Source organism: Papaver somniferum, unplaced genomic scaffold, assembly GCF_003573695.1.
Source record: "Papaver somniferum cultivar HN1 unplaced genomic scaffold, ASM357369v1 unplaced-scaffold_1561, whole genome shotgun sequence".
In the NCBI taxonomy this organism is placed as follows: Eukaryota; Viridiplantae; Streptophyta; class Magnoliopsida; order Ranunculales; family Papaveraceae; genus Papaver; species Papaver somniferum.
The window spans coordinates 9,716-20,948 of record NW_020625054.1 but is presented as its reverse complement, the minus strand read 5'-3'; the positions used below and the strand labels follow the sequence as shown (position 1 = coordinate 20,948).

General features: G+C 37.2%; 1 pseudogene; it reads left to right on the top strand.

The window, feature by feature from the left end:
- The first annotated feature begins 1,502 nt into the window (after nucleotides 1-1,502).
- On the top strand, nucleotides 1,503-2,286 carry LOC113336983 (annotated as a pseudogene).
- The last annotated feature ends 8,947 nt before the right edge of the window (nucleotides 2,287-11,233 follow it).

Below are 11,233 nucleotides of genomic sequence, written 5' to 3'. Positions count from 1 at the left end.
TCATTGATTTGGTCCCAAACTCGACCATATCTTCCTAATTTGTATGCATGGGAGCTGTAATTTTTGACAAAAAGTTTTATTAGTTGGCAGCAGTTGGACCATTGTGTAAAAAATTACTATTCTACAATGAAAAATGTTGAATTCATATTTAAAACATACCTATATGTTCTGGTCCTATTTCTGTAAACCCAGCAGCAATGTTCATCTACATCGTCGAGTTGCCACCAATTATCCTTTCTGCCTCTTCTTGAATGTGTTTTTGCAGAACAGGTTCAAATAAGGCTGTTTCATTGTTGCTTGTTGATGATGAAGGAAGATGTTTCCTCGTTCTGGTAACGCTCTATTTGTAGCAATCTAGCCTCACATGTCAAATTTTGCAGAGGGCCTAATTCTTCAGTAGTATTCATTGCCATTTTCGAGACACAACCAATAATATATTTTCCCAACTTCTGCATGCACATGTTGTTGTATAACAGTTTCAGATAGGTAGGCGTCATTGTTGGCTGTAGATGTTGAAGGAAGATTTGGGTTTTCCTTGCGGGATGTATGCCGAATACGATCATGCTCGCGAACAACATACCTCTGCTCCTTGGTCATATTTTCCATACGGATTCTTTTTCTGTCAAGGTTCATTTGTCATTCATCGGCTAGATGTTCTGCAGTCATGTTTTTTCCCCTAGTAGCAGAGTGATTCCGTATAGTTTCCATTTGTTGCATAACCTCAGGTGTGTGTGTTCAGGTATATGAGAGATGTGAACAAAATACAAATTAAAAAACAGTATGGATGTTTTTTCTCAGTTAAATCCCTATTAGGTAGAGTTACTGAATTAAAACCTTAATTTGAAAAGCAAATTAGGGTTACTAATTGGGCAACTCCGGTTAACAGAGATTGAAATGAAATTGACAAAGAGTCTGGGTTTAATCTACTATAGCATCATCGTCTTGATGGAATCTGAATTTCAACCATTTTTGGTCAGAGCCTATTTGATGAGAAAAGAGAGGAACAAAAATCTCGATTTTTTCTAAAGTTTAGCTTTATATATAAAATTCTAATTTAGTCCCTGAAAAGTTTAAGTATATTAAATAAATCCCTCGTGATAACTTACATATTATACAGAAACCTTTTATTGTTCGATGGCTAGGATTAGATTAAATGGTTGAAAGTCATTCGATCCAGTGGTTTGTACTTAATGTTCACACGGAAAATAATACTCGGGAATTCTCGAGATCCAACGAATTTTTTGTTTCCTCTTTTTTTTTTTTATGTTCACTTACCTCAATAATGACGATAGTTATATCAGTCCCTTACATATGGGCCAAAAATAGGGACGGGCTTGCTAGGCCTAAACCTTGGAGTATTTTTAACTTCCTTAATTAACCCTTATTCTTTGGTTTTCTTGAACGGCAAGAAATGAGTACCCTAAACCCTAAACCTTGATTTAAATAAAGGGCTAATTCGGCCTCAAAAGAAAACCCTAACAACCATAGTAGCAGAGAAGAACGCCGACCGATCGAGAGAGATGGGTAGAGTTATCAGAGCTCAGCGTAAGGGAGCTGGATCTATATTCAGATCCCATACTCATCATCGTAAGGGAGCTGCAAAATTCAGGAGCTTGGATTTGTTACTTGAAAGGTGTAGTTACTGAAATCATTCATGATCCAGGACGTGGTGCACCATTAGCTAGAGTTACCTTCCGTCATCCATTCAGGTACAAGCATCAGAAGGAGTTGTTCGTTGCGGCTGAGGGTATGTACACTGGTCAGTTTTTGTACTGCGGGAAGAAAGCTAGTTTAATGGTTGGTAATGTTTTGCCATTGAGATCAATTCCTGAAGGAGCTGTTGTTTGCAATGTTGAGCATAAAGTGGGCGATAGAGGTACTTTAGCTAGAGCTTCCGGTGATTATGCTATTGTTATCAGTCACAACGCTGATAACGGAACCTCCAGAATCAAGCTTCCTTCTGGTGCTAAGAAGATTGTACCGAGTGGTTGCCGTGCTATGATTGGCCAAGTTGCTGGTGGAGGTAGGACTGAGAAGCCCTTACTCAAAGCTGGAAATGCATACCACAAGTTTAAAGTGAAGAGGAACAGCTGGCCTAAGGTTCGCGGTGTGGCTATGAATCCAGTTGAGCATCCCCACGGAGGAGGTAACCATCAACATATTGGACACCCCAGTACCGTTTCTCGTAACGCAGTTCCTGGGCAAAAGGTTGGTCAGATTGGTGCCAGGAGAACTGGTCGACGTCGACGTGCTGCTGCTTGTGCTGCTTTTAAGGCAGATAATTAAGTTTATAATATTTTCTACTTTTTGGATTTACCTAATTTCTTAATTAGTTTAGTTTGAGAGAGGTTCGTAGTCTCAGTAGGTTTGTTTTTTTGTTATGAGTTTTGAATTTAAATTATTAGAGTTTTCGTGGAACCTCTTGCTAAACAGAACAAAACGGTATGAATATGTCTTTTAACATCATCACATTTAGCTAGATCACGAAGATTACGTTCTCATTCACTATCATATAAAGGTACCAATAACCTATGTTGTATTAGGCGTTAGGCGAGGCGTCAAGTCCGTCTAGGCGATCACTAATGTGATTTATGCTGTGTTGTGTTAACGTAGGAAAAGAACACAGTCTCCATTAGAATTTCAGAAATAAAACGTAATCAACCAAAAAATAACAAAACAAAAGAAAACAAAACTGAATCCCTATAAACTACCACCAACAGCATGCTCTTTCTCACAATATTAACCTCGCTGAAATCAATGCCTCTTAAACCATCTTCCCTACCAAATCATTCACGTTATTCCTTTAAAACTTATTATTATTTGTTTCCATATTTTCATCATTGATTTCAATGGCGATTGATTTTGCATTAATATTGATATTTCACCATATATAAAGTTTCCATACATTGATCATTCATTGTCTCTATGCGTTGATATTTCCGTGATGTCTCCATTCAATGCACGAATTCGCACTCATGAAGTTTCCATATTTTAACCATTGACTGGGATTGAAGTTATACGTAGCAATATTAATATCTTACAGTGAATGAAGTTTCCATATTTCAATCACTAGTTGACGGGGAGGTCAATATATAGAATATTATTATCTAGCTATTAATGATGTTTCCATATTATCATTGATTGTTTGCTGATGTTTTGTTTCCTTAATAATATTATTACCAAATATTATTATCTAGCTATGTATTATCATTGATTGATATTATGAGTGATGGATATTATTATTGATCATCAATGTAAAACAGAGGAAAATTAGGCGGTCGGGAACTTTCCATATATTTTCATTATTACGTTTGTAATTTAGCTATAAAATCTCTCCAATTAAGATTTGAGAATATATACATAGTTTCATATTTGGTACAGGCAGAGATGATGAAAAAGGAGGAAATAAAGAAAAGAAAAAAGAAACGGAGAAGGATGGGGATATAGAGTTCTGCGATATAGAGAAGAATGATGATTTACCCATAGCGCCTAACACTTCTGCGAGGCGCCAAAAGCACCAAAGTTGCCCGCCTAAGGCGCCGGCGTAGAAAGTAGTGTAAAATAGAATTACTCGGGCGCTAGACCTAAGCTTTTTGCGCCTTTGACGCCTAGGCGCTCTGGGCGAGCGCCTTTTACAACATAGACACTAACACTCCGCAGCCTCTTGTTTGAATGCCTATAGCTGTATTACGAGATGTCAAAACCAACTGAATTCATAGAATTTGACTCGCAATATGCCTTAGTACTAATGTTCTGAAAACCGGCACGGACCGTCTGGTCAGCCCATTGAATCGGTGACCCAGTCACCTTTCCGGGCTGTATCAACAGTGACCCAGTACAATCACCAAAAAAGACTTATTTCGTAAGATTCGGGTGACCCGGCCGTATTGACCCGTGATTCAACGTTTTTTGTACGAGTCAATGAGTCGATATTTCTTCATAAGATTCAAACGAGAAGATAATTTTTACAACCACAGATAAACAAAAAAACACAATTCACACGAATTTAAGATTTCAGATGATAACAATTGATCTTAATAATAAATTAATTATGAAAGTCATTAACTTGATCTTAACAATTGATCAAGAAATTAATTTGATCAGAAAAAGTAATACAAGGACAGATCTATATCCACTTTGATGATGCAGTAATATTGTGATGATTGAGGTGATGAGACAGCGACGCTCTGTGATGTTGCTGTTATGATTCTCATAGTCACAGATTATACTCAAACATTTTTTTCAATCACATTGGTATAGAGTTTGTGGTAGGAATGGTTATTGACGGCTAAGTTAGGGAAGAAGAGGCAGAACCGCAGGCAGAAGCAGATGTAGCGAGCGTGAAAGAGGAGATTGCTTTGTATGTTAAAAAACTGAGGTTAAGGTTTGAATGGCCGAAACTGTAAATATTGATAATAAAATGACTACTTTTTGTAGTTACCTCATGAGCTGTCACTCTTATGTTAACCATATGTGGCATTCCCTAGTCCCTTGCATGCATGTGTAAGTTACCCAATGACAAACGTGTAAGTTTTCCAATGATAAACGACATAAAAAATGGAAAGGTAAAAAAGTAAGTAAGATAACGTCTTATATGTCTCACCCAGTAAATCCGGGTTGAATCACTGGTTGAACCAATGACCCTTGACCCATTATTTTTTCAGGTTCGATGCCCGGGCCGGTTTTCAGAACATTGCTCAGTACATCCTTCTAGTTCCGGTTCGCTCTATAGAACAGAGGTAACATTCCTCTTTATATTTCCCGGCCGCAAAATCATGACTGTGCCTAACATACATAGTTATAGTCATATTTTAACTCTTGTAATTAAGAGATGTTTTCACCAAAATAGCACTATAAATGCGCCGCATCGATCCTCTTGTCATCATGGTCATAAAAAACACTGTCATATGTTAATTCTTGTAATGGAAAGATGTTTTCACTAGCAAATAGCATTATGTGCAGCATCCTCTTGCCATCATGTCATAAAGAACATTTTGGGAAATAACGTTAGGTGCACACCTATGCTGATGGATCTAGTCCTCATCTTCCACTCTTCCACATTTTGGAAGATATACTAGTCGAAGATCCTGCCAATATACTTCGGTTACTGCTTTCACGCCTCGCAAGATCAGAAAGATACTTTTTATTTCCAGTTTTCTGATCAACAAGGACCTCCCAAGTTTAATCACAAATGAAGCTAGCTCCCACAGGGTATTGAGTTCAACGATCTAACTCCCAAGATGAGGGTTACTTTGTGAGTGAAAGAGGGTTGCGTCAAGGGTGCCCCTTATCTCCATATCTGTTTATATTATGCTCTCAAGGGTTGTCGTGGTTAATGAGAAAAATGGAGGAAAATGCGTTATATAACGGGTATAAAATCTGTAGAAATGCCCCTATTGTGTCACATATAATGTTTGCAGATGACCTGATCCTTTTTGGAACTTTAGACAACCAGACTATCCAAACTCTTCTTCAGATTCTTCATATATATGCTGCTTGGTCGGGGCCAAACTACTAATATGCAGAAATCAGCTATCCACTTCAGCAGAGGTGTTCAAAGGCACAGAAGAATTGAAGTTTCTACTTTGTTGGGAGTAAAGAAGATGGAGTGTACTGATAAGTATTTGGAACATCAGCTACTTAAACCAAACCACCTAAGTTCTTCATTTGATTTTCTTGAAGACAAGTTTGAGACAAAAAAAGCTGGATGGAAGAGAATTCATTTGTCCCACGCAGGTAGAACCATGCTGATCAAAACTGAACTCGGGCTTATTCCCCCATTTTACATGGCTACTTCACTTCTTCCCAAGAAAACCTTAGCGCATCTGACAAGAATAATGAAAAACTTCTGGTGGAGTCATGACAAGGAAGTTCATAAAAAGCATTTCATAAGTTGGGATCAAGTTGAGATCGAAAAAGACCAGGGAGGGTTGGGAATTAGACTGCTCAGGGACTTGAATAAGGCAATGATAGAAAAGTTGGTGTGGAAGCTTTTAGATGATGAAGACTGCATATGGGGGAAGATGATGAAAGAAAAGTATGTGAAGAATGGCAATTTTTGGGAGGTAAAAAAACCTACCAGTTGTTCAGCAACTTGGAATGCTATGCTGTCAGTAAGAGAAGATATGGGGAGTGGGTGTTGTTGGTCGGTAGTGACTGGGGAAGACATAGATGTTTGGGCTGATCCGTGGGTACCAATTCTACCAAGAAACAAACCTGAAAGAAGAGGTGCTGAGGCGAACAGAAATGTAAAGGTAAAGGAGCTCATTATCCAAAAAGAACACAGATGGGATGAAAACAAGCTGCAGCAGATGTTCACCCAAACTGAAGTTACTAAAATAATGGAGATCCATCTACCAGAAGAGAACGAAGATGTATCTAGTGATAAATTGTTATGGACTTATCATCCAAAAGGTGAGTTTTCTTCCAAGTCCTTCCTCGAGAACATGCATGATAGAAATCCATCAACATCCACCAACTATGAATTGCCTTGGAAGAAGTTTTGGAATGTCAAGAATATACCTCATAGAAATCAAAATTTTCTGTGGATATTTCTCAAGAAGGGACTTCCAATGGATCAAAGCATAAGGAAACATATATATGGGATTTTGTGACAGGAGTGCTGAAACAACAGAGCATCTGTTTTTATATTGTCAAACAACTCAAGCAATCCTCTTTGCTTCCCCCTTAAGCCTAAGAACAGGTGAGCAACCTGACCTAACAGTAAAAGATTATATTCATAAGTGGCTTGAGAAAGGAGGAGACCACGCTAAACTAAAGATGGGAGCTTGTTTTTGGTGGGCTATATGGAAAGTCAGAAATGATGTGGTTTTTAACAGAAAGTGGTGCTGCATAAACTCTGTTATCAAAGAAGCTTTGTATTGGTACAATATGGAGGTCGTTGTTGATGAGATTGAGATTATGCCAACTGAGACTGACTATATGGAGAGTAGCAAAGACAATTGGGACCCCCTGTATAAAATAGAATCAAAATCAACTTTGATGGAGCTGTAGGTCCTAAAGGGTTTGCCTGTGGAGCTGTTGCGAGAGATAATGTTGCTGAGTTCCAGGGCTGTATGAATATAACTTTTTCTTATTGCATGCCTGTTGAAGATGAGGCGTACGGGGCTTTGCTAGCAGTAGAATTGGTGGAAAGAACAACTTTCAGAGACATTGTGTTCGAAGGAGACTCACTAGTAGTTATTTATGCGCTTAAGTACAGGCAGTACAAACCCAACTAGCGCATTCAGAACACGATAAACAGAATCAAAGATCTTATTGGAAGATTCAACTCTGCCGGAGTTTAGATATATCAAAAAGACTGTCAACAATGTGGCACATAGTCTAGCAGCCCTGGCTGTTGACACTCACTCTTTTAAAGAGCGGCTTTCTTCCCCTCCTTCTTGTATAGCTCAGATCCTTGAGATTGAGCATTCTAACACTAGCTAGTTTCTGTTGTTTTTTTTTTTTTCTTGTTGCTCTCCTTCAAAAGAAAAAATAAAAAACGGAAGAGAAACAACTGCAGTTTTTCATTGGGTTTATGTTTCTATGTTCCGAATACAAATTTATAGATTTGATGGGTAGATAGATAAGTTTTTAGGGGTAGCACCCATGGATTAACTGCTTAAAACCACGGTGGTAAATGAATTAAATCTAACGGCCACAAATCTTTAAAGCAAGAATCTGACTCTTTAACCGTCCAATTAGATTAAACCCTAGAATATACTCCTCCTCATCGTTTTACTGCAGAGAGAGAGAGAAAGGAAAAGAGAAAGCAAAGCAGCAGCAGCAGCAGCACCAGCAGCAGAAGAAGAAAAGAATACAGAGCAAAATCTGAGATTTGTTTGTTGATTATAAGCATGTCTAATTCTTGTTTGGTTCATCACAAGCAACCTGGGATTGATAGATGATCCACATAGATGGAGGAGACTTTGATTATAAGCATGTCTAATTCTCTTTGAAATTCTCTTCAATCTTCACCAGCTTCGCATGAAATCAAATCTGAAAAACCCAATTTTAGTTATGAGATTATCCTTCTCTTTCTCTTTGTTATGAGATTATCAACTTATCCCTCCTGACTTGCACAAGCACCTTAATTACTCTATATTAAAAATTGGGTGAATTGAGTTTGTGAACATTACATGCGTAAGAAAATATGATTACACACAATTTTAGTTTGTGAACTCATTTTTTATTCAAAATTATATGTTTACTAGAGTTTAAGAAGGTGTTCCGTGGAAAGTAATTTAATCTTTAAAGGTTTAATTTCATATACAAATTTGCTCTTTTTAACGGATTTTAGAAACATATGACGGGTTCATTCTTACGAATAGATAAATCGGAGGATGGATGCAATTCAAGTTTGAAATGTGAAGCCTTAAGCCTCTAAGAACCATCCCCATGAATAATATGTATAGGTCTTCTATTCTTGGCCAAGTAATTTTATGATGCTGCTTGATGTCGATAACGAGACAGAGATCATATTGATCGATGTAAATAAAGTCATTACCAGTAACCAAGCATTTTCTAAAAACCATGTCATCCATGGTTCGCCTAAAGTAGTCATTGTATTCTTAGAAGCACCAGAAGGGTACTCGAGGACCGTACCTAAATTTGTATGGTTGTTGGATCTACCAGAAGTTCAAAATATTTGCCATGCTTTTACTTATAGACAACAATCTTCCGAGTTCGGCATCAGGACTAAGACTATATCAGTTAGTGTTAATTGCAGTGTTTAACACGGAGATAAACAAATTGGATGATGGATACATTTCTATGTTCAAAAAACAAAAAGAAATTCCATGGTGAATATCGATCCGATACACCGGTGAAGGCATTAATTAATTCTTACTTATTCCTTTGAAAAGCGATCAGTTCGTTGATCATTGCCAGTAAGTATGAAATTTTTTGGCACCAGAGACATATATTTAATAGGCTAAAAGCCTAAAATGATGACTAAGTGGTGGACTAATAACTCATTTCTCCATCTATGTTTTGTAGGTTAGCGTTCGTATTTCAAGACAGAGAGAACTTTTATTGACCTGGATTGAGGACTTTAACCATCCCTGCTCCTTGTGTGTTTTCATTGTGCCTTTTTTTAAGGCTCTCGCGGCTGATAAGAAGACTTAGTATGCTTTCGTTCCTGACTCTTAATGTTCTTTGATTTTAGATGAGCTTTTCAAGAAATGTGAGTACTTGAGAGTTGTTTCATTTGCTAAGAAAAAGCTTACTGGTGACATAGTTCAGATTAGTTGTGGGGGTGATGCCTCAAGAGATCTGGGGTTTGAATGGTGTCAGGTCTATTGCGATAGTTTACTTGTTGGTGAGATACCCGATGGGATTAGGAAGGATTTTTCTGGGAGCTGTTAGTTTAGGGAGGAATAAGTTGAATGGGGGTAATTCCGGTAGGGATTGGTGGGTGTACTTTCTTGATTTTATTGATAATTTGTTTTTAGGAGGAATGTCGGATTCAATCGGGGAAGTTGTCTTTCTGTAACTATGTGGATATACATGGGAATAAGTTGGATGGTGACGTTCCGTATTGGATTGGTGAGATGAGTTGGATCTCCCTGGGTGTAGTTGCAGGAAATCCTACAATCACATCCCAATTTATCTTAAACAGATTAAGTAATCATAATATAATTTTCTTTATTGAATATCAAAGTTATAATTGTTTACAAAGTATTACAATGGTTTACTTGCTCACCTAAAATAGCTTTTTCTCTCCTAATTTCTTGTCTAGTACTCACTAAAAGATCCCTCTCACATGTGATGGCTTCTTTCCTTTATATAGGGTTCCTCATAGTGGATGACAGCTAAGAGATCCACTATTTTCAGAATTACTGTGCGTTACATTTGCTCATGTATATTCACTCATTCTCGCACAGATTATACTTCGCATAGAATATCACACTTTCCTCATGACTTTGCTAAGATCATCAAATCCGTCATCTTGAGTTTGCTGTGTGTGATGATTTTTGGCGAGATAAAATGAGCTGTAATCCATTATGTAATCTTCCCTATAAATAGAGTGCCCGGACCATTGTAAGGGAGGTTGGAATTTTGGGAGAGAGAAGATTATAATAAGAGAAAACAAGTTGGGGTTCTTGAGAGGAATACTTGTAATATTTGTGCCTTTATAATCATAAACTAAGTAAATTAATAAAGCTTGGTTTCATTTCGTGGTGTGATCTTATCTTAGAGTTACTGAAATTAGTAGTTGGGTGTAACTATGGATTTTCCGAGTTACAGTCCTGATGGATCCCGCGGAGGACATTATTGCTAGAGCTTCTGGAATGGTTTTTCACGATTTATATGGGCTAATACCATTTCATATATGACAAAAAAAAAATTAAGAGATCATGACCGTTGGATCGACTAAATGGTATCAGTCCCTAGTAATACTGGTATCACCCCATATAAATCATGCGGTTTTGGAGCGTTTTCTATGTTTCATGCATATTTCTGAATCTTCTAAGCCTAAACAAGAATATACTTAGGAAGGAAAATGTAAAACCAATGATACAAGAAACGATCCTATTGCTAATAGCGTTGATGTCCAAGTCATCTTTTTCCCGGCCGTAATAATAAAAATCAGTATTATTTATTAAGACAAGATATTATAGTCTTTTTAACATTAACTTGATATATCAGGGTGATATTCATTCTTAATAAATCTTGGTATCCAAAGAAAGATTTGATAGAAAAAAGTGTGTTGTAACATATGGCAGCCTTTAATGCGCATTAATAAGAAAATATCTCGTTTTAATTTCTAAAATCTAAAATCAATAATAAGATTTCACTTTACAGTTATATAAATTGACGTTCAAAATTGCACATCCATCAAAATTCGTCTTAACTTCAAAGTGGGGGAGATTATTTTCCTTTTTCTTATATCAATTACTCATGTTTCATTATTATTAAACTCGGTTATCCCTATGTATCCAAAAAAAGGGTTTAGCATGAAGATGATGCATATAGACTCCAAAGAATCACCTTTATATCCAGGTGACCATTTAACAAGAGGCGAGAGGCTTCAGAGACTCGTAGAACAATCCAAAGCTCAAGCACGTTACATCGAGTCACAAATATTACTCCATGACAATGTAACACTCTCCATGAATCCTGATGTTGTACGTTTTCCTGTATTTTACGAATCAGTTAGGTTTTACGTTGCAATGGTCGGTTTAGGTACATTTCATGATAGACAAAACCCAATCTAGAATTATTATTT